Genomic DNA, 25,597 nt, shown 5'->3' on the forward strand with positions numbered 1-25,597 from the left:
GGAAATACATTAAAACGTGTAGGGTCTATGATTAATTGCCTATCCTACAGCAGTTCTCCTCATCCTCCTTGGCAACATAACCTTGACTTTTTCCCAGTGGCTACATGCCTAGCTCCCAGGGATGAATCATAATTGCTCTGTTACAAATGCAGTAATCTTATATCCAGGGAAGGACATGTGACCCAGTTTGAGCCAATGAGATATAGGGACTGACAGGCTTTGGGGAAATATTTGCTTCTCTGATGAAAATAGAGGACTGCATAAGAGGGGTTGCATATTGCCTTTCTTCATGCTTTGAACATTGTCATCTGAAAATATGGCACTAAAACTGCTGCAGCCAACTTGCTTTGTGAGGGACAGGCCAACAGAATCCAGAAACAATGATCTGAGCACTTACATGATTGAGCTGCTCAACCAACCACTTGAATCACAGATCTCCAGACATCTGTGATGATGAAATACTATTATTTAGGCAGGACTCTTGCCTGGTAAATCCCATGGACGGAGGAGCCTGGTAGGCTGCAGTCCATGGGATCGCTAATAGTCGGACACGACTGAGCGACTTCACTTTCACTTTTCATTTTCATGCATTGGAGAAGGAAATGGCAACCCACTCCAGTGTTCTTGCCTGGAGAATCCTGGGGACGGGGGAGCCTGGTGGGCTGCCGTCTATGGGGTCGCACAGAGTCAGACATGACTGAAATGACTTAGCAGCAGCAGCAGGCCATATCAGTTATAGATTTTATTTCCTTCAGTCAAAATAATTATATTGAAACCAAAATGTAGGAAAAAAAAAAGTTCTTAAATATCCACATTGTTGTTGTTCAGTTGCTAAGTTATGAATGACTCTTTGTGACCCCATGGACTGTAGCACACCAGGCTTCCCTGTCATTCACTATCTCCCGGAGTTTGCTCAAACTCATGTCCATTGAGTCAGTGATGCCATCCAACCATCTCATTCTCTGTTACTCCCTTTTCCTCCTGCCCTCAATCTTCCCCAGCATTAGGGTCTTTTCCAGTGAATCGTCTCTTCACATCAGGTGGCCAAATTTTGGAGCTTCAGTTTCAGCATCAGTCCTTCCAAGGAATATTCGGGGTTGACCAGACAATATTAAAACTATATTTACTGTTTTTCCTTTCACTTTCCTGTACATATACAAATATATTTAAAGCCATTTTTATAAAACTGGGATCATACTGATATTCAATTTTGCATTCTGTTTTTTGGACTTCCCTCGTGACTCAACAGTAGAGACTCCTCCTGCCAACTCAGGAGATAGGGGTTTGATCCGTGGGTCAGGAAGTTCCCCTGGACGAGGAAATGGCAGCCCACTCCAGTATTTTCGCCTGGGAATGCCAGTATTTTCGCCTGGGAAATACCATGGACAGAGGAGCCCATCAGACTGTAGCCCATGGGGTCACACAGAGTTGGATATAACTTAGTGACCGAATAACACATTCTGCCTTTTACTCATCATTATATTATGTTTTAGAATGTCATGGAACAACTTCTAAAATCATGACTTATAATATGAATTTCCATAATTAATTTACATAGTTCTGGACAGAATAGCCTTTCTTATTTTGTGTAATATTTGAGATAGAAATTTTGTTGCCTGGAAGTCATTATGTTGCTTTCAGGGTAAAGAATAGATACAGAGTAATTATTAGAAGAAAAAAAATTAAGGAAAATTAAAATATACTTCTCCTTTTGAAACTAATAATTACATGGGGAAATCAGATAAAAGACAATTTAAGAGGTGCGACATTTCCAAAATATAGCTGTAGTATAACTTTACAGTTCCAAAGAAAAGAAAGCTAGAGTTAACTTTTGAGTATGGGACTGGTAATTGTTTAAAAGTTCATTTCCTCCAAGGGATGATCAGTACAGACATTCTGCCATTCTAGCTACAGGGTCTAAAGTTTTTCAACTCTGTTTATGGAGCAGATGGGCCACATAAAGAGCTGCACATGGTATGTGTGGGACATTAAGTTCCTTACCTTTTCTGAAATTGTGACCATGAGAACATTCAACACTAGCTGAAACTTTTCCAAAAATTTCTGGCACATTTCCTCTCCTATAAAGCAGGAGAAAAAGAAGCAATAGAGGGGGGGAATTCTCTAGCTCGTGGGCCTCACACACTCAGGTCCCCAAGCTTTTGCCATCTGCATTTAAGAGCAATAGCAGGTAGACGCTGCAACCAGACTGCTTTGGGTTAAGGCCTTATTTTATAAGCAGAACGGCTGACACTGAGAACATTCCTTCTATGCCTGACTCTTTTCCACTTGGTTGGCGTGTACTGACTTATTAACGCGCACAGTTACTCACCAGGGCATGTCCCATTTTAACCTCCATTTTATAGATGAAGATGTGGAGGTACACACAGGTGGCGCTCAAGGTAGCACACCTGGTAAAGAATGAAGCTGGGATGAAGATTCCCAAATATCTGGTTCATGGCATCCTTAGTATCTCAGAATTTTTTTTTAACATTGCCCCCAAAGCAATCAGAAGAAATCTTTTCATTTAAGTAGTTATGTCAAAACAACATGATTTTATGCCCTAACAGCCTACTACCCATTTAAAAATTTTTAAATTGGAGGATAATTGCTTTACGATGTTGTTGGTTTTTGCTGTACAACAGCATGAATCAGCTCAAGTACACACACATATACCCTCCCTCTAGAGCCTCCCTCCCACCACCCCTGCCCCACCCCACCCCTCTAGGTCATCGCAGAGCACTGAGCTGAGCTCTCTGTGCTGTACAGCTGCCTCCTGCTAGCTATCTGTTTTACATACGGTAGTGTATTTATGTCGATGCTACTCTTTCAATGCATCCCACCCTCCCTTCACCCACCCCCCACCCCCCGCCGCTGTGTCCACATGTCCATCCATTCTCTATGTCTGTATCTCTATTCTTTTCCTGCAATTGTTCATCCTACCATTTTTCTAGGTTCCATATGTATGCGTTAATATTTGTTTTTCTCTTTCTGACTTACTTCATTCTGTATAACAGACTTCTAGGCTCATCCACCTCATTACAACCTACTAGCCATTTTCTAAAAGAATGCAAATTCTTACACAGCCACAGTTGCTTGCTAATGTGATGTGGGTATTGTACAGCATCTTCAGTCTCAGAATCAGGTTAGAAGTCACGACCCTCACTTCTGATTCACATTGATTATGGCGCCACATTTTCTTTTTATTATAGCACCTGCCAAAAACTCAGCTTTATAATAATAAGCTATCATTGAATGGAATGTAGCACAATCTAATGTTTTAATTATGAACTACCTCGATCTAGCAGTTCTCATGGTGTTAACAGATGTCAGTTATGAACATGTTTCCGTCTGAAATTGAAAATACTCAGTATAACCCTTGTAAGTTTCCTGTGTGACTCTGGGACACCTCAGTGCAGTATGGGATCTGTGGTTTGAGGCAGTGTTGCCACTTGGACTCAGAACCCAGTAGAGGAATAAAATGTGATCATTTTTAATTTAAAAAAAATGCCTGTTGAAAAATTGCATTCAAAAGTCCTAGCTTGATTATTCAGAGCTTTATATATATTTGAGAGATTCTTTCACTTGACTTAGTACTCCTTTGAGATAAGTGTTACAAATCAATGGAATGGAACGAAGATGAAGCTATTTTGAGTCTAAGCCATTTGGGGTTTCTTCAGGAGAAAACTGTGGGGCTAGACTAATTTCTAAAATTCTTTCTAAACTTTGATCTCTGAAATTTATACACTCAAATCTTTTCTTTCATGTTGAGTGAGCATTGCTTTTTCACAAGCAGATTTCCCCCCTCAGTTCCCTTAAGAATTGAGTCATAGACCATGATATAGTAAACAGTGCATGCGTGCTAAGTCACCTCAGACGTGTCTGATTTTTTGTGACCCTATGGACCGTAGCCTGCCAGGTTCCTCTGTCCATGGGATTCTCCAGGCAAGAATACTGGAGTGGGTTGCTATGCCCTCCTCCAGGGGATTTTCCAGACACAGGGATGAAAACCATATCTCTTAAATCTCATGCATTGGTGGCAGGTTCTTTACTACTAATTCTGCCTGGGAAGCTAGATCAGAGTTGACACACCTCCTAGATTCTACTCTGAGCTCCTCCCTATACCATCTGTAAAACTTTGGGCAAATCACCTTTCGTTTCTGTGCCTTATTCATTTAATCTGCAAAATAAGGACCACAGTGCCCATCTTATCAAATTATGGTAGGGTTAAAACAGTGTCTGTCATAGTGCTCTTAACATTATAAAGCACCATATGGATCTATTATGATGCACGAGTTTATATTCTAGGACTCTTAAAAGTCTGTCTAGATTAGTGCCACCGGTGGGCTATGGTACTAATTACAAGTATTTTAAAAGGAAAAATTATTTTTAAGATTCCTTAATTTGTAACCTGTATGCCAATCCCACATCACAATTCTACCCATCTGTGATCATTTCAAAGCTGAGTAGATTAAATATTTTTAATGCAATATATCTTCAACCTGGCCTCATTTGTCTTGGTGTCTGATCATTTTGATGTTGGCCAACAAATTTTTGAATCTTCTAAACAAAAATAGGCATATATCATATTACTCCAAACACTCATTGTATGTCCTTAAAAGTTGTCTCATTCAATTTATCTTCCCTAACCATCTACTGCTGATCCCCCTCCCCCTGCCCCACAAAATTGAACACAAGACTTTGTTGGTATGTTATGTACAGATTCCCCTTAGGAAAAAAAAATCATAGAGATCATACAGTAACATTTTGATGTTTTGAGGAATAAAGCAGCATTGGAAAATATTCTCTTGTGATTTAGTCAGTCGTTGAGAACGTGGTTAAAGATGTCATTTACTACATTACAGCTTCCTCTTTATCTTAATGGAAATATCTGTTCTTGGTACGAAGGATGTTATACTTCTGTAAAGCTTTTTAAAACATTTTTCTCTTTTTATCTACTACTTCAAAGATGAGTTTAGCAAACACAGTGTATTTTTGGTCTTCATTTTACATGCTAACGTAGCTACTGATTCCAGTTAAGACCTTGCCCCTTACTTCCCCTTTGCCTCATTTTTTTCTTGCCAATATTCATTTTATTTTGCCTTGTATAGTCGATGCATTGCTTTAAAATATGCCAAACCCTTCATAGAACACAGCATGGAATAAAAGTTATTTATCACATATTTTAAAAAATATTCAAACAAATGAAAATACACCCTGCCTGATTATCAGTCCAGGTTCTGACAAAAATGAATAGCACATCTAAGGGGAAATAAATACCTCAACTTTGTCTTTTCCTTGCCTTCTGATCTACCAGCAGTCAAACCCAACAGGAAGATGGAGGGCAACGGAGGGCAATAATGGAGGGCAACCCATTATTGCAGCCCATATGGGTGGGCCTCTGTCGGGGGCAGAGAACAGAGCAGAAAAGAGTGGTGAGTGGCTCTGTAGGTGAAGATGGAAGATCTCCAGCAGATCTAGCAATGCTTAGTAATGGAAACAAATGGCACAAAAGTAGAAGATTCTGTACACTGGAGAAGATAATGTGGCACCAACTGTTCCCATAGGTCAATTCAAAAAAGTAGTTCTCAAGAAATCCATGATTAGCTAATAATATAGAATCTAAGACGCTACAGAAAATACTGAATACACATGATCTCACCATATAAAATAAAATTTAAAACCACAGCATAGTCTCAAGACCAAAAGTGTTAAAAATAGGAATTGTGTATATGTTTTGCCCATCCCTAACTGTACACAAATTAAATTGAAAGTTTGGTGTTGAAATTCAGAAATTTTGTGTATTCCTTGTTGTCCTGTCACTGCCAATACTCAAAGAAATAATTGCTGAAATAACAAGACAAAGATGAAATACATGTGGGTCGTAAAAATGAGCACATAAAACATTAGGAGACTAATTTCAGAAGTTTCCTTGTGGACATTTAGGAAGGGTCTTGACAACAGATACTTTTGTTAGACAAAAGTGAAAATGAGTCTAAAAAACAGATAAAAATATTTGGAATAATTAAAAAAATTTTTTTTTCTATCCCCTATTCAACAATGCTCCTCACCATCGAACCTGAATATGTTGTTAGAATTATTACTTTCTCTCAGCCTGGTTTCTTAGCTTTAGCTTGGAGATGAAGCAAATACACTTTTTTTTTTTTTTCCTCAAGGCAAAAACAAAGAAAGAAAAGAAAGAAGCAAATGAAAAGATTAAAAAAAGACACAGGATACTTTGAGAAAATAGGATGAGTTTAAGTGATTAAACAGCTTAAATTGAATGTACTCAGCAAAATAGCCCCTTGCCATTATGTCACTGAAATATTCACCACTGTCGCTTGCTTTAATCATTACTGTGCATCTTTGTGGATTTTAAATTGGTTTTGCCATTTATGTCTGTTTGTAGTTTCTAGCTTATTTAAATCTAAAGGTTTATCAGTGAGTTTGATAATAAATTTTGTTTGATTTGAAAAATTAGACTGTTGTTCTTTCCATCAGCCACTTTGTGAATTAAATCAGATTTCAAATGCTACTTAATCGCAACTATGTCTACTGAATACTGACTTTAATTAATTCTCTGTCTTTGACTGAAAAGCAATCAACAGCAAAGCCAAAATTTAACCTCTTTGGGGGTGTTGGCTGCTTGAAATGTAATCTTCTTCCTGGTATATCTTCAAATCTCTGTTAATACAATACCCTAAACCCATCCCTTGTACTTACAGTTAGAACAAAGTTGTGAGGGTGGCAGTTTAAAAAAAAAAAGATATGGATTCTCCATCTTGAGTGCATCAAGTTGCTGAAATTCTTGATCTAAAACTCAGGCACTTTAGAAACATTAGTTAATTCCTATCTCCTAACAAAACAATGCTCGTAATTTTCTGATAAATTTCAAGGCATGTCTACCAAATCATTTGCTTCATTCCTAAGAAGCTTCAGTTTCTGAAATGAGCTTTCAGTTCTTCCTGATAAAATAACAGCTTTGTTGGACATGCCACCGGATACTTATACGTTAGCCTTCAACCGGGTTGTCTTACGTCCCAGAAGAAGTGTGTATGGGAACAAAAAAAACAGAGGTGACTCCAAGGGTCATGGGAAATTTCCCTGGCATACAAAGCAATGTGAGATATGTCTAAGGAAAATATTTAGTTTCATAAATTTGGAATAAGATTTCATTTAGCACTTTGGGAACATGTGTTTAAATCAGTAGGCAGTAAGCTCAGGAAAACTGCAGTGAAGGGCTTGAGCTTTCCATCATGTCACTGGGAGCTTGAATGGCTGCGAGGCTGACAGAACCCTGAAGCACCATGGACCACAGAAACACATCATTTTTGTTTCCTAGGTGTTGCATTTAAGGGTCTTGGGGTTGTTTTGTTGGTTTTGCTGTGTTATACCCAGAATTGGCAGCCTTATTTCCTTAGTTTTCCATTTTCTTTAGGCTTCCAGGACTCTGGGCTGAAAGGGAGCTTTGAAGATGTTTTGTCCAATCCACCATCTGGTGCTGAGTCTGTGCACCCCTCTACTCCTTGCATTTCCCAGTCCTCCCAGCGCATAGCAGGTGTTGAGGGAAACACATTAAATGAGCTATAAATTTCTCTGTCATTTGCTTGCCTTGGACTTGTCAGTTACTAATAGGTCCCAGTTCTCTGTGAGCCAGGAAAATGGGAACCTAGAGGGATTACTTAGAAATAATAATTAGGGAACACTTTTTCCAATCTCTGTAGGCTTTGTTTCCCCTCCAGTTTTTCCCCTCCTAAAGGCTAATTTCTGGTGTTCCCGCTGAGTCAATTGCCAAAACAAAACGAGGTTCAAACCCTGAAGGATCGTCATGCCCCAGGTCATCTGATGGCCAAGGGCAGATTCTACTACCCAAGCCCTAGCATGATAGTACGAACGCTGGCCACCATGGTCTGCTTCAGTTTGATAGGCTGTTTCTAGAGAGTGATTTACTATGGTTTTGGAAATGAGCTGATGCTTTGATTATCTTGGTGGAACTCAAAATAGAACCTTTGGGGGCACATGTCTTTTTTAGAACCACATTAATACTATTAATTCTCAGGTGGCTCAGTGGTAAAGATTATGCCTGCCAAGCAGAAGACACAGGTTCAATCCCTAGGTCAGGAAGAGCCCCTGGAGAAGGAAATGGCAACGTACTCCAATATTTTTGTCTGGGAAATCCCGTGGGCAGAAGGAGCCTGGCAAGCTATAGCACATGGGGTCACAAAAGTGTCGGATATGACTTATCAACAAAGCAATGACAATCTGTGGGACACAAGTACACCCATGGCTGATTCATGTCAGTGTATGGCAAAAACCACCACAATACTGTAAAGCAATAAGCCTCCAAGTAAAATAAAGACATTTTAAAAAGAGAGATACTATCACTGTTTTTGACATAGTTCACAACAGGAGGCAGAATTGCAGACAGTTTGAAGTCAGAACTGTAGCTACCAAGGCATGGATTTGAATGCTGCTTCCGCTTTTTGTTGGCTACACTGTATGACCTTAGGCACATTGCTTAAACCTCTTCATTTATAAAATGAGAATAATAAAAAGAACATGTAAAGCACCATGGACAGTGCTAGCCCATAGTAAACATGAAATAAATATGAGTCATTATTGTTGCTGGTTTTGGATAAATTATGATGGGGAGGCCACCTGCCAGGCAGGTAGTAATAAGTAGAGCCCAGGAAGAGCTCTTGACATTTCCTGTACATGTTATACATGCTGCACCCAGTTCATGGAATTGTCACACCTGGACACCCACTCTACCTTTAGGCGAGTCTGCTGTGCTTTACTCTCATAGTAGAGGACAATGAATTGTATCTTAAAAGAGATCTAAGAAATGATATTTCACAACTGCCTCTTAAGACAAGCAGATTCTAGCAGCAGGAATTTTATCTCACATATTAACCTATATCCTTTGTGTTACAGTTTGGACCAATTTCCTTAATCTGTTCTTGGTGAATGAGAAAAGCCCTTGCTCACTAGATTCTCTAAACAGTGAGTGAGGATGGGTGGAGATGGGTGGGGAGAGGCAGGAAATGAGAACTTCCAACTTGAGGTCAGTTGAGTTCAGTTCAGTCAGTCAGTCGTGTCCAACTTTGCGACCCCATGAATCGAAGCACACCAAGCCTCCCTGTCCATCACCATCTCCCGGAGTTCACTCAAACTCACATCCATTGAGTTGGTGATGCCATCCAGCCATCTCATCCTCTGTCATCCCCTTCTTCTCCTGCCCCCAATCCCTCCCAGTATCAGAGTCTTTTCCAATGAATCAACTCTGAGCATGAGGTGGCCAAAGTATTGGAGTTTCAGCTTGAGCATCAGTCCTTCCAAAGAACACCCAGGACTGGTCTCCTTTAGAATGGACTGGTTGGATCTCCTTGCAGTCCAAGGGACTCTCAAGAGTCTTCTCCAACACCACAGTTCAAAAGCATCAATTCTTTGGTGCTCAGCTTTCTTCACAGTCCAACTCTCACATCCATACGTGACCACAGGAAAAACCATAGCCTTGACTAGATGGACCTTTGTTGGCAAAGTAATGTCTCTGCTTTTGAATATGCTATCTAGGTTGGTCATGACTTTGCTTCCAAGGAGTAAGTGTCTTTTAATTTCATGGCTGCAGTCACCATCTTCAGTGATTTTGGAGCCCGAAAAAATAAAGTCTGCCACTGTTTCCACTGTTTCCCCATCTATTTCCTATGAAGTGATGGTACCAGATGCCATGATCTTCGTTTTCTGAATGTTGAGCTTTAAGCCAATTTTTTCACTCTCCTCTTTCACTTTCATCAAGAGGCTTTTTAGTTCTTCCTCACTTTCTGCCATAGGGTGGTGTCATCTGCATATCTGAGGTTATTGATGTTTCTCCTGGCACTCTTGATTCCAGCTTGTGCTTCTTCCAGCCCAGCATTTCTCATGATGTACTCTGCATATAAGTTAAATAAGCAGGGTGACAATATACAGCCTTGACGTACTCCTTTTCCTATTTGGAACCAGTCTGTTGTTCCATGTCCAGTTCTAACTGTTGTTTCCTGACCTGCATATAGATTTCTCAAGAAGCAGGTCAAGTGATCTGGTATTTCCCATCTCTTTCAGAATTTTCCAGTTTATTGTGATCCACACAGTCAAAGGCTTTGGCATAGTCAATAAAGCAGAAATAGATGTTTTTCTGGAACTCTCTTGCTTTTTCTATGATCCAGCTTGAGGTAGGAGATCATTATTCTGGATTCAAGTCTGTTCCAACCAGCAGAGTGAACCTGAGGAAATTGTCAGTTTTCTCATCTATAGATGATCTCTCACATTTATTTTATCTCCATCTTCATCTAGCTGTGACTTTCTCATAAGCATCTTGATACGTGAATATTGCTTTGAAATTGCTTTCAAAAGATAGCACAAGTTAATTGTTTACTTCAGTGCCTGGCTTTTACTAGGAATGCAATGTGTTTTTGTTCCCTATTCTTCCTTCTTTCCCCCTTTCCCCTCCCTTAGCATTAAGAGAAACCTCATTATTGGAGAATAGTTTCTGGGATGATAGTCTATTGTAATTTTTCTTAGATCACTCACGTATGAACTTAAGAACGCGTATAAACACTGAAATTTCAGTAATTGCTGATATCCTCCATTAAAGAAAGGCAAACAGGAAATAATGGTGCCAATTTTCCCTTGCCCTCCTACTGAGGGTGGTCCTTAAGGGTACACAGGGTTTTTGATGGTGTTAAAGATTTCTTATTCTAGAATTGCATAACTGCATGGCTGATGCTGAACCCCCACTTTGAGTTGTTTTGGTCATTCCTCCAGGAAAAATTTAGAAGAATTTAGTTTGGTTTCAAAATGTATACAGATCCAGCTGCAGCCCCACACCCACCTATAGAGGACTTCAGTTTACTTTCATACACTCTGCATTCAGTTTATTTTTATTAAAAAAAATTTTTTATTCCTCACTGCAGATGTTTGTATTACCAAGATGTTCCTACTAGAGAAGGTTGGTGTGATCCCTTAGACAAAAAGATGTTTCTCCCAGCCAAGTACTTACATAGCTATCGTCACAGCTAACTCCTAAAACAACTCTGTGATCTGGATACTGTTCATCCCATTTAACAGAAATGACACCTAAAGGTTCAGAGGCTATGCATTTAGTTTTTAATTTTCAGAATAAAGCTAGTTTGTCCCAACTCATCTGGCTTACTGACTACATTAAGAGAGAGAGTTTGTGTATGCATGTGTCTGTGTTGAGAAAAGTGAGAGCATGGACTTACCTTGAATAAGCTCAAGTATTTTCAATAACATGAACTACCAAAATATTTCTCCAGATTTTGCTGATTGGTACAAAACTGTGTCTGACTCACTCTCACCATTTGCACATCCAACGTGAGAATATCCAGAAGTGGAAACATAGTACTTCACAAAAGAATGTCTCTGGTACAGAGCAAAACACACGCCTTACCTTTCCAAAGCAAATAGAGCAACTAAGGTTAATTAATTACAGTCAGAACTTGAAGGAAAATGCTCAGTGTGAATGTTTCTCAAACTTGACTATACATTGGAATTACCTGAAGATTTTTACAAAGTACTGATGCCTGGGTCCTGCTTCCTAACACTCTGATTGATGCTGCCTGGGGTGCAGCCTGGGCTTTAAGATTTGTAAAGACTCTCCAGAAGATTCTAACATGTAGCCAAATTTGAGAACCACTATTCTATATCTGTGCATCTCAGAGTTAGCGTATCAAAAATCTTCTGTGAGTGGGGAGGCAGCTTTAAAGGTGGATTCCTTAATGACAAGTCAGTTGCTTCTGAGTTGTGAACATAAATATTTCTCTCTTGAGATTACCGTTTTATAGAAAAAGATTGAAGATGTGCTGGGGAAATTATGTTTCCATTAAAGAACCCATCATAGCAAAGGAATAAGGGAAATAGAAGTTTATGTTGCTCTTATGTGGTATGTTTAGCTCTTATGAGATAGGCAGACCCGTGGTGATCATAAGGACCCCCTCCCCTCCCATCTTGTTGCCCTCTGTCTTTAATGATGCTATTCCTCATGTTTGTTCAAAACAGCAGCTCAAGCTTCAGTCAACACAGCAGGAAAGGGGAAGAAACAAAGAGTGGACTATTAATAGAATGTCCTAGAAGTAGAATAGATGATTCCACTTACATCCTTTTAATTCAGTGGTTCTTACTTAACTGAGTGTGGTTTTGCCCTTCAAGCGATATTTGACAAAGTCTCAGGATATGGTTTGGTTGTCACAACTTTGATAGGGCACAACTTTGATAGGGGACAGGTAGAGGTGTGTGCATGCTCAGTTATGGCTGACTCTTTGTGACCTCGCGGACTGTAGCCCGCCAGGCTCCTCTGTCCATGGAATTTTCCAGGCAAGAACTAGAGCATGTTGCCATTTCCTGCTCCAGGGATCTTCTCAGCCTAGGGCCTGAATCCATGTCTCTTGCATCTCCTGCATTGGCAGGGGGGTTCTTTACCTTGGCATCACTTGGGAATCTTGGAGATACAGGACTACTGGCATCTAGTGAGTAGAGGTCAAGGATGCTGCTTAACTTTGCACAGTGTCCAGGAGAGCCCCCACAGCAAAGAACTCTCTGGCCCAAATTGTCAATAGAATTGATATTCAGAAACCCCACAAGCGTAGCCATAAGTTGATCTTATGGCTGTACCTAGCTATAGGAAGGTAGTAAACTATAACCTATAATCAGAGAGGATGTCCATCTATTAACAAATCAGGGATTCTGTTACTTAAAGAGGCAGAATGTACATGGCCAGGGCATCTATTTCTCTGCATTATGTTGTTCTATAACTTTCACCTCTGGCCGAAGAGGTTTGAGAGTTGGAGTTTTTTCCCTCATATCTGATCCATCATGCAGCCATGATGCAAACTCATGCCCACCATTAATGGGCCAATTTTTGAAGCAAAACCAGCCATTTGCATAAATAGAAATGCAACCTTAATGAAGGCTTTTCTGGCTACTCTTCCTGAGAAGCTGGGGTTATACTGTAATGACTTAATCTCTCATGAATATGTAAGAAGAGCCTGCTGGGCATTGACTACATCAGCGGTGGGTTACAAGAAGAGTTTCCAGGGTACAATGTGCACTTTGCATTTTTTTTTTCTTTCCTCCTCTCTCCTCTTGGATAGAAATATCTCTTGAGGTAAGGCAGGGTTACCATCAATATCTACCTCCTCTGATCCCTTCCAGGGCTTGATATATACAGTGATAATAAAATAAAGCTAGACCTTCAAGTATATCCAGTCCACCTCTCGGTTTAAAGATGAGAAAAGCAGGCCCCCTGGAGACTGAGCTTCTGATCCTAGCACTTCTTCCAAGTAAATTTGTGATTTTAGGTGAGTTCCTTGCCATCTCTCAGCTCTTGTCCCATCTCTAAAGTAAAAGAACTGGAGTAGATAATGCCTTAGGTTCCTCCTAACTTTTTTCAAAATTGAAGTATAGTTGATTTACAATATTGAGTCAGCTTCAGGTGTACAGCAAAGCGATGCAGTGCATATGTGTGTATGTATATTCTTTTTCAGATTCTTTTTCATTACAAGTTATTACAAGATACTGAATACAGTTCCCTGTGCTATAAAGTAAAACCTTGTTGTTTTATCTGTTTTATATATGGTAGTACGGGTCTGTTAATCCCATACTCTTCCAATTTATTCCTCACCCCCTTCTCCTTTGGTAACCATAAGTGTGTTTTCTATGTTTGTCTGTTTATGTTTGTAAATAAGTTCATTTGTATTGTGTTTTAGATTGCACATAAAAGAGATAGCATATAATAGTTGTCTTTGTCTGATTCATTAATCTCTAGATCCGTCCATGTTGCTGCAAATAGCATCATTTCATTCTTCTTTATGGCTGAGTAATATTCCGCTGTTTATACATACCACATCGTCTTTATCCATTTATCTGTTGATGGACACTAGGTTGCCTCCATGTTTGGGCTATTGTAAACAGTGCTGCAATGAACATTGGGATGCATGTATCTTTTTGAATTAGAGTTTTCATCTTTTCTGGAAATATGCCCACAAGTGAGATTGCTGGATCATATGATAACTCTATGTTTAGTATCTTAAGGAACTTCTAAGCTTTTCTCCAGAGTGGCTGCACCAATTTCTAAGTTACAGAGAAGACTTGTTTTCTGGAATATTTTTTTTCTGTACTTGATATGTTGTGAATGTTGGCTATGAACACAGCCATGTTGTGCAATGACAACATTGTACAGAATGCCTTTACTCCACACCCTCTCCAGCATTTATTATTCGTAGACTTTTCAACAATGGCCATTCTGACTGGAGTGAGTTGATACCTCATTGTAGTTTTGATTTGATTTCTCTAATATTAGTGATGTGGAGCATTTTTCAATCCTCCTAATATTTAAACTCTTTGGTACCATGAAACTCTGACCTGAGAATTTCACCTGGACTTACAGAATGTGGAGTGAAGGAGCTGAGGCTGCTTTCCAAAGCTGAGCCCCCTTTTGGATTTTGAACTTTTGTTCTTGTTTCCAGGTTTATGCTTGTGCTTGTTTAGACATTTCAGTCGTGTCTGACTCTTCGCGACCCCATGGACTGCAGCCCACCAGTCTCCCCTGTCCGTGAGATTCTCCTGGCAAGAATATTGGCGTGGATTCCCATGGCCTCTTCTAGAGGATCTTTCTGAACCCAGGGATAGAAACTGCATGTCCTGCGTCTCCTGCACTGCAGGCAGAGTCTTGACCACTAAGCCGCTGGGAAAGTCCTCTTGGGTTTATACTGGCTGTCAATTAGTATGATGGAAACGTAAACATCCTGAGAGGCTAGACTTTCTATGGTGACAAGGTTTTGTTAAACAGGGCTAAAACTGGAGCATTCTAAAGATCTTTTTCAATTCTATTTCAACTCATTCCAATTCTAGGATAGTAACAGATCACAGATAATGAATGAAATCTGAACTTTGGAAGAAAACTCAATGAAATTCTATCTATGAAGCAATTATTCCTAAAGTCTCTGTTTTTTTATAATGACTTAATTCATAATTCAAATGAACTCTTTTTTAAATATCAAAGCAAAGTATAATATCTGATTTGGATTTATTATGGTTTATGAAAATTAAAAGAAATAATATCAAGACAGCATGCAGAAGATCACCATTAGGTTTTCCTCAGGTGGGGAAAAGTTTCCACATAGTTAACTTCTTTCATCTGATTAACACGCTTTAAGTACAGCAAGTTTCATCTCCTAGGCAGGATGGCCTCACACACACACACACACACACACAATGCTCTTCTATGGAAAGTTACAGAGAAGGCTTAGTTTCTGGAATATTTTTTTCTGGACTTGATATCTTGTGCATGTTGGCTGCGAACACAGTCATGTTGGGGCAATAACAACATTGAGACTGCCTTCTCTCCTCAATTATGCATCTTCCTCTCAAGATATAGGGGAGAGGACTCCCACTGCATAGGAAGTGGACTGTTTCAGCGACCAGTGCTGCCATTCAAATGTGACAGTGTGGCAGAAGTGGAGAAAGTTGCCTTGGAGTTTCTATAACGTGTTGTTACTTCCCCAAATTTCTCTGTTTTCTGAGGACAAGCCATGGGTCATGGCTTAATCTCCTCTGGAGGTGAAGCTAAAATAACTAATTTGAAATCCTACTGGTTTATATGTATTGGGCTTGTTTTACAATATAGAACCCAGGGTAATTCTAGCTTTAATTGCTTCACAATCTCAGTGTTCATGGAATGTTTTCAAACATGTCATGTTTTACTTCTCAAAATACTGCTATATCTGTTTTTTTTTAATCCCCTAGACTTTAACCTTTAAAACAAGCTGACAAAAATGACAATAAATAGGAGTATTTTTTAACAGGTAGATAAAAATAGGCCCTAGTTCATATCAGAGAGTTTTGGTAAAGTTAGTAAATTTTTAAAGAGCTCTCAGTATATTCAAATATTTTGAAAAGTGAGTTCTTTGGAAGTTGCCATAGCAGCAGGTATTAGAGGCTAGAAATATCTTTGAGATTATATGTTCTGTTGGTGTTGAAATTGTCTTATTATAGAAAATGTCACAGACTTTCAGTTCAACATTACTAAGTAACAGTCACGGCAGGTAGGAAAAATCTAAGGAAAGTTGTAGTGAAGGGAGGTATTCCCAATACTTCCTTATTTAACCTAGCCTTCCTAGGCAATTTTAAAAGGATGAAATGTGACCTCATGCACATTTCTTTCACTCAGAATAACTTCATTTCTTTGATAATGATATTCACCACATATCAATAACCAGGTGTAGATATCTGCCAGAGATGCAGATTCTCTTTTACATAATATGTCCAATTTTGCTCAGCTAGTTTTGTAAACAGAAGATGATTACTTATTCAACAGAGATCAGACAAAGTGAAATAGCAGAAATGTTAGCTGTTACCTCTACGGCGACATCCGGGGGGTCTCCTTCAGGGTTGATTAACTTCACATAGAAATCTAAAACAATTATGACTACACATGCTGAAGAATGAAATGTTCCCATCAGGCAATGATTACAACCAGCGTCGAGAAGAATTTCAGCTAGGCAATCAGAAATCACCAATTATGCAGAGTATCTGCAAGAGATGATATTAGCTCATAAAAGTGCTGAAATGAATAACTGGATAAAATTCTTAAAGGAAGCAGATGGGCCCATTTTGGCTCCTGACAGTTGACTTGCACAAACTATATGCACAGGTTCAAACAGATTATGACCCGTGGTAACAGCCAACTTACAAAGTCACGTTCGTTGTTATCTAAATTCATTTGCAAAATGCTCTCCAACCGCAATGATGAAAAACAAAGCAGAGCAATGATTGAACAAATTGGTTCTATTTCTCTTATACTTTGGCTGCCCGAATCCCCTTATTTTTTTCCCAGAGCATGAATTTCTAATTTACATATCAATGAGCCACACAACAACTATTTGTTTGCCTGAGTGCTTTAGAGATGCATGTTGTTCTACCTCAATGGTACCCATTTTGCGTTTCCATCTTTAGGATTTATCCTGTTAGTCCTTCTTACTGAAAAAGCTCAATGGCTTTCTGCCAGCCCAGGGATTCAAGTTAGCAGATTTGGAGAAAGTTCTATAACACGGAAGCAAGAAGGGACTTGAGCTTTACATAGTTCACTTTTCTAAGTTTGAGATGTGAGATAGCTAAAGAATGTAAAATAAAATGCCTTGCCTATATAACACAACTAATTAGTGGCAAGGCCAAAACGAGAATGCAGGTGTTTGTTTCCATTATTTATTGTTTAACAAAGCACTCCAAAATGTAGGGGCATAAAACCACAATGATTTGTTTCTTGTGATTTTGTGAGTTGACTGGGGGTTTTCTGTTTGCATCTGAGCTCACTTGCATGTTTGCATTTAGCTGGAGGGTCATGTGGACAGAAAGGAACAAGATCTTTCCTCACTTGGCTAACAGTTGAAGCTGCTGTGTCAGCTGGGGCCCTTGGACTCTCTTCTCTGTGGCCGCATGTCCTCAGGGGATCTGAAACAGTTTTGTTACATGGTGGTCTCAATGCTCCAAGAAAGCAGAAGCAAAAGTTGCAAGTCCTCTTAAGATATAGGCCCAGAAATGTCAGTGTCACTCCTGTCCTGTTCTATTGCTCACAATAGTGAGACCAGATAAAAGGAGAGATGTATTCACCTCTTAATGAGAGGTGCGGCCAAGTCACGTTTCAAAGGACCATGGAAGCAATTGCCAGAGCCATCCTTGCAAGCGCTCTTTCACATCAGCAGATCAGTTTCAATAGGTAAGCCCAGATTTCTGTGTCAGCTCAGTCCCTTTGTCATTCTCGTCACTGCTGCTTTCACAGTGAATGGGTGTATCCTCATCTGTCCATGAACAGTTGGCTAGTATTCATCCTGCAGAGAAAACTTCCTCATTGTGATCCTTTGGCTTTAAAGTGAAAACTTTAAAACCACCCAGTAAAAACAACTAGTTTCTCTTTTAAAATTAACTTGATTTGAAACCTAATACATTTTACAAAGTAATAAAACCCTGAGAAATCCTTTTTCTGCTCTTAAGCAGAATCCTTAAAGTTTGATTAGTTTCCAACTGAAAGCTGTCAGGCTGAGCAAGATGCTTATGTTCACAGTTTATGAGGGATGCCATTTGGAAATCTGAAAGTGGCAGATGTGATGGCCAACAGTGGAGGGTGGTGATGAGGCTGGGGGCCGGGGGTCTCCAGCTGCTTTCTTGATGGGCTCTTTGTCAAAGTCTATCTTCTAAGGAACGTGACTCCTTGCAAGTGGCTGTAGGTTGTAGAGTAAATATTTCATTAGTCATGATGGTTTTGAAAACTTAAAGCTGTGAAGGACACATTGGAATCTCTGTGATTTATGATAAATCTGAAGGAAACTTGATCATTCCAGTCCTGCCATATGTAGCTGTGTGGAATGTGCAAATGAATTGAACTAGCAAACTCCACAGATTTTGTTTCATGATTAAAAAAAAAAAAGTCTTAAGTCAGATCAGCTAACAGGCAATTTGAAACAGGGATTTAGCAAGGCAGCTGTTTTAGATGAAATTCCTTCCAGATGCTTCTCTCTCCCTTCCCCCTTCCATATATATATATTTTTTTTCAAATTTCTTTTTTATTTGTATTTTTTGGAAGTTTCTCTTCCAGATTTTCTTGGTTCTGCGTATCAGTGATTAAAAAATGAAAACCTAGACTAGTCCTGTAGTTTCATATGTTACTCTTCTATCAGTTTTCTCTTAGAGGACAGATAATATGTGTTAGTTATCCTAGCATGTCCACTGAATCTTATATCCCACACATATTAATTCTTTGTATAACACATATAAAGTATTTAGGACAAAAGTTCAGTAAAATGAACAAATGTGCTTTTTAGTATATCATTAGATTTAACTATTACACCTCTCTAGAAAGCCAGAAGAAATAGATTTTTTTTTCTTCTGTAAAATGGGACATTAAATGACTCAAAGAAATTAAGTGACTTGTGAAACTTTATACAGCAGTTATGTGGCTAAACTGGTTAGAACTCAAATTTCCTGAATTGTAGCTCTGTTATTTTTTATTATGCCATGTTGATATTCTGTAACAGGTATTTAATAAATATTCACTGGATGGGTGAATGAATGAACAAATGAACAAAACTTCTTGTTAATTATCTTTGTTACTGAACATTACAGATTCATGATCAGAGCATATTTTATAATCTAAAATTTAGATTGATGTATCCCTGTTCTAGAACGTAGTGATTCTTTAATTCTGATCCTTAGTGACTCATGAACAGATCAGACTGGCCAAAGAGGAACTAAGTGATTCACAGGCAATAGTTAAGTCATTTGAACAAGACTAGCCCATGTTGATAGGTGCTGAGAGGTGCTCAGACTCAGTGAGCTGAAAGATCCATACTCCGTTATCCAAAATTCTTGGGCAAAAGTTTAAAATAGTTAATAGTTTAGAAAGAAAATGCAATGCATATTCTGAAAGATATATAAATAAATACAGACATGAAGTAGCACCACATAACAGATATCCTACTATTTCTGTTGTGAAACAAATATTGTTTCTTCATAGAATAAAGTCTGTTAATAGGCTCATATCAGATTTTGACCCTCAGTGAGCTTAGAGCCAAACTTACCAAAACATATACAGTTTCTGGGTTTTCAATTTTGGCACACGGGATAAGAGTTTGTGGACCTGAAGTTTAGTGAACAGGCAGGTCATATATAAATAGACTTTCTTTTGAGAAAAGGAAGACTTTGAGTGACAAACGCTTGTAAAGCAAACAAACACAGCAGTCTTCTCTTTGTTAATGTGGAAAAAAAGCAAGATTTCTTTTCTAAATGGAAGAGGTTGCTGTTGTTTAGTTGCTGAGTCATGTCCAACTCCTGTGACTCCGTGGACTCTCGCCCTCCAGACTCCTTTGTCCACGCAATTTCTCCGGCAAGAATACTGAAGTGGGTTGCTATTTCCTTCTCCAGAAGATCTTTCTGACCCAGGGATCAAACCCACAATTCTGGCATTGCAAGCAAATTCTTTACCACTTAGCCACCTGGGAAGAACAAATGGAAAAGATACCTGTATCTTTTAGTGGAGATACCTGTATCTCCACTAAGTCCCTATCAAAAAATCCTATGCAGTATTTTGGGTAGGAGAATACCCATCTTAAAGCCTTTTAATGCTCATTTGAAGAAGCTCTGTAAGTAACAGGCATTTCCAGAGAAATCTACATTTTATTTTTTAGCATGTCAACCAAATATCTTACCTGACACATCTCAAGTGAATAAACACAATTTTGAGCCAAGTTTTTCTCCATCTCTGAGCTCAGTAATCAAAGGCCCTATTAATAACCACTGCTTTCCTGACCCAAAACTGTCATATTCCCTCAAGAGAGACCCAGTGGAGAAAAAGATCAATGTAGAAGCAGTACAAATGCTGTAAGATCGTATAGTATTCATCAATTTAACCCTGAAGATGGGAGTGGGGATGAGAGGCTTTAAAATAACTACTCCTCACAAATCCTACCTCTTGAAATCAGAACCCAGATTTCCTCCATGTCATTTTTGAAGTTGAAAGAGAGTTATTTTCTTAAATTGCATTTTATTTTTCTGGGAACATCTGCCCTGTTGGTTTCATCTTGTGTGTAAATGAGCTACAATAGCAACAATTTCTGTCATCCTTTTCACTGATCTGGAATCAAAGTTAACCAGAGAGCCTCTTGAGAAAATGTGTGGTAGAAAGAACTGTGGATCCCACAAAACTGTGAGTCCTACACTGCTGTAGGTCAACCCAGAATCTTAGCAAAAGATATTATCTCCAACCACCAAAATGTCTCTGCATAAATCGCTTATGTAAGAATGTTCTCCATGATATGTGCAGCTTCAGATAAAAGAGAGCATTTTAAAAAAAAATCAGTGTTTTTCAAAGAATTGAGCCTGGAGTGGTTATGAAAGCAAATTGGATGGCGTGATGACATTAATAAGAAATCAGATAAAGAGCAAAATGGCTCTTTATGTTTCTAGTTGTCTGAGATCTCAGGCTATGGGAATTAGCAAAATGAGATTAAGTCACATGGGAAGGGAAGAAAAAACCTATCAGTTATCTATTGCACCCCTAGCTCGAGCCAAGTACTAAAATTGTACATCTGTGTGTGCATGTGAGTGCTCCTATTCCTCTTTTTATTGTTACAATAATTATATTGTGTGTACATGCTAAGTCACTTCAGTTGTGTCTGACTCTGAGACCTCATGGTCCATAGCCCAGGAGGCTCCTCTGTCCATGGGGTTCTCCAGGCAAGAAAAATGGAGTGGGCTGTCATGCCCTCCTCTAGAGGATCTTCCCTATCCAGGAATCGAACCCGTGTCTCTTAGTCTCCTGCATTGGCAAGAGGATTCTTTACTACTAGCACCACTGGGAAGCTCCATAATCTACTAATTCATCTTCCTCATTTCTGTCCCTCTCTATACCTAGCAGCTACAGTGACTGGTTTACAAATGAAGATCAGATCATATTGCTCACCTATTTGAAACTTTTTAGTGGCTTACCGTCTCACTTTAGAAATAAAAAGTTTTCGTTTTTTTTTTTTTTTCAAAGAGTTTATGCTTTATTCTGCAGAGGATAATGAGCTGTGAAAGGATTTAATCCCCAAAGTGTCACTGTTAGGTATATACAAAATTCTTAATTTACACACAAGGCCCCATATGAACTGGTTTGGCTCTATCTTTGAAGCATTACCAGGGGCCACCTATTCCCCTGTTCCCCATGCTCTCGATATACTGGCCTTCTTCCAGCTCTTTGAACATCTTTCTTTTTTTGTGTCCAGGCCTTTGTACATGCTGTCTAAAACACTTTTATTCCAACTTTCTGGCCTTCAGATTTCAACTTAAATGTCAAGCCTTCAGGGAAATTTCCCCAGGTTTCATAGACTTGATTTCTCATACTTTCTCATGAAACCTGTATTTTTCTTTGACATTGTTCCCTTCTATTTTTAGTTATATGATTCGCGGTGTGATTGTGAATTCATTGTTTTCCCCACAAACTTCTAAGGTCTTTTAGACTTGGAATTATGTCTGCTTATTCCTTACTATGTTCCCAGTGACTAGCAAATCTCCTGGAACATATAAAGCACTCAATAAATACTTTAATTAAAGAGGTAGATGCCACTTTTATCACACATACCTTCTCTTATGGAAGATTTGCTCACTGGTTGAGTGAGTCACTTGTCCTGTGCTGGGTGGCCAGGTTCTCTGAGGCAGAATGAGCAGACATCTCGAATCAGTTGAGGTGAGAACAGCATACTCAAGAAATGGAAAAAGGCCTAGCTGAGGAGTGGGTGCACCCCGTTCACCTCCAGTCTCTCTCCTTAACCGGTCAGTGGTTTTTTCATAAATTATCTCCATGTTTATCACACTTCTCTGTAAAATGTGCTAATCATATCACTTCCACCTCTTTATAGAATTGTATCAGAAGTAGGGCAACGAAGGTTGCTAGAAACACGCTATATAATTTAACTGTCCAGTAAATGTCTTATTTAATGTCATGTTCTTATGTATGCTTCTAATCTAAATCAAGCTGTACTGAAGGGAAAAGGATTTAGCTTTCCAAATGCACCTCCAAAATTATAATTGTGATAAATAAATATCAGAAATCGTTGGATTAGATTTTAGCTCTCTAAAACATAGAAGACAACATTAATCTGAAATTTCTGGATCTGAAAAGTGGTTCTTATTAGAAAAAAAATAGCTATACCTGAGTAATGATGTAGAAGTAGGCTGTATCGAATAAATTATCATATGCCTCAGTAAATAACTGCTTTGGACAAGACAGTTCTAACAGACAAAAGCAGATGTAGACAATAAAAAATGATACTGGCTAGTTAACTTAGAAGGAGGTTTGATGCCCTTCCAGATTCAACAAAATCTTAGACCAAAGTAAGGGTATCCAATAGTTTAAGGGATAGGAAAGAAGGAAGAAGATGGAAACAATTATTAATTCTTTGCTCTTTAAAGACTTGATGTATTTATTTTGGAGTCAGAGAAAGATTGGGATGCAGATCATTTCAGATTGGACATTTTTGTTCACTGCCTATTCAACCATGGTTCAGTGCTAATTCATGAGAGAGAGAGAGAGTAAGTGTGCGTGTGTGTGTGTGTGTGTGTGTGTGTGTGTGTTTTAAGAGGAGTGGTATGGTGCTTCAAACAAACAGTTTTGCAGCCGCCAGCAGCTGTTCCTGATTTCTTTTAATAATCCATGACAAAAATATTGAGTGTATAATAATGCAAACAGCCAAACAATGAAATGAAAACAGGAAGAAGAAATCATTTGCTCTAACTCCTTCCGTTTTATTTGAATACATTGAGTGGGTTGCAATGTTGAAATAACTGTTACTCTTTATGAGACTGTCAACAGTGATGGCACCAATCTTATGTGTGTGTGTGAAATGCCTTTATCCATTTTTGGGGTTGAAGAATGAGAAATCAATATGGTTACTTTTGTTTCTAAGAGATCTTTCCGTCTTGCTAATTTGTCTTTTCTTCCTCCTCGTTTGGGTAATTCTCTGATTCTTTCATTATGTAACTCAGCCAGACCTTGGGGAACCCCTTCAAATGAAAAGTATATAGATGAGTTAAAACACATATTATCTTAATAGCTAGTGCCAGAATTCCTGTAAATTAGGGACTCTTTGTCAGGAAAAATAGTCATTGGTGCCACCTACTTCTTTATACACCATTCTCTGAACAGCCTGGCCTTCCTTGAACAGGCTGCTTTCTTTCTTGCCTGAAGACTTTTACATGTGGCATTTGTTGGGACTAGAAGGTGAGGCTATGAGGGTAGGAGGTAGTATGGGAAAAGAAAGATAGGTACAGATGGTTACATTAACAAGTGAGTAGAGAGCTGTGCACTTAACATTTGTATTTTCATTTCCTGTGCAGTAATTTGCAACTTCCCAGGTGGTTCTGGGGTAAAGACCTTGCCTGCCAATGTAGGAGACTAAGATATGTGGGTTTGATCCCTGGGTTTAGAAGATCTCCTGGAGGAGGTCATGGCAACCCACTCCCAGTATTCTTGCCTGGAGAATCCCATGGACAGAGGAGCCTGGCTGGCTAGAGTCCATGGGGTCATAAAGAGTTAGACAGGACTGAAGCCACTTAGCATGCATGCGTGTGCATTCATTTCCAAGGACTAAATTATTCTTTAACAGTTCTGGAGGCCAGTGGTCTGAAATGCTGGTGTCGACAGGTCCTCACTCCCTCTGAGGTCTCGCCTCTTCCAGCTCCTGTTGACTCCAAGATTCCTTAGCTTATGGACACATCACTCCAGTCTCATGCTTTCTTCTCCTTTTCATGTCTCCTTGTCTTGTCTCTTTTATAAGGACACCTTTCTGGATTTGGAGCCTATCTGAATAATCCAGGGTAATCTCATCTCAAAATCTTTAACTTAATCACATCTGCAAAGACCCTTATTCCAAATAGGGTAATATTTACAAATTTCAAGGCTTCCCAGGTAGCTCAGTGATAAAGAATCTGCCTGACAATGCAGGAGACATAGGAGATGCAGGAGATGTGAGTTCAATCCCTGGGTTGGGAAGATTCCGTGGAGTAGGAAATGGTAACCCTCTCTGGTATTTTTGCCTGGGAACTCCATGGATAGAGGAGCCTGGTGCACTACAGTCCATGGGGTTGCAAAATGTTGGACATGACTGAGCACTTACTCACTACAAATTCCAAGGAATAGGACTTTATAACTTTGGATTGCCATCATTCCATTAACCTCTGTAAGCTCACTTGCAGAGTATTGAAAAAGGTCATATCTAAACTCTTTGGTCATGCTCATATTGGAATTTTTGGTTTGTGTAGTTTTGCAGTCTTCATTTTTTCATAATTAGTTTAGCTAATATACTGCAATTTTTTATACTTTTTAAAGAAACAACACATGGATTTAGTTATTAATTTTATAACTTATGTAATTATTTTAATTTTTGTATTGTCTTATTAGTTAATTATTTCTGCTTTCATTTGGCTTGTTTGGGGTTTTTTCCTAACTTTTTTATTTGGATAGAGAAGGAAATGGCAACCCACTCCAGTATTCTTGCCTGGAGCATTCCGTGGATGGAGGAGCCTGGCAGGCGCCATGACTGAGCAACTAACACTTTTTACTTGGATGTTTGACTCATCTATTTATCTTCTTCCTTGATGACTGACCTAAGATTTTAGTGGTAGGTATTTTCTCCTAAGAACCACTTTAACTAAATTCATAGTTCTAATGTATACTTGAACCGTTGACTCAAAAATTTTTTAAAGGAGATCTTTTGATTTAGAGAAGAAACTATTTTTATTTGTTTTGTAATTTCTACATTAATTTCAGTACTGTTACATAGTTTTCAGAGACTATTGCCTCTGTTATTACTGCTTTTATGAGTTGATCATATTTCCTTTGTGGCCAAATTTTTGACTGTTTGTTGAGCACCCCAGAAATATGTTCTGGGTTCAGTGTTGAAAATCAAGTAGAGTTATCTTGTTAATTATGTTATTCAGGTCTCCTATATCCTTGTTTTTTAAACTTGATCCACTTCAAATGATAGTAAGTCAGAGTCTGTTTCTCCTAATATGATTC

The sequence above is a fragment of the Ovis canadensis genome, chromosome 2 (assembly GCF_042477335.2).
Source record: "Ovis canadensis isolate MfBH-ARS-UI-01 breed Bighorn chromosome 2, ARS-UI_OviCan_v2, whole genome shotgun sequence".
NCBI lineage: Eukaryota > Metazoa > Chordata > Mammalia > Artiodactyla > Bovidae > Ovis > Ovis canadensis.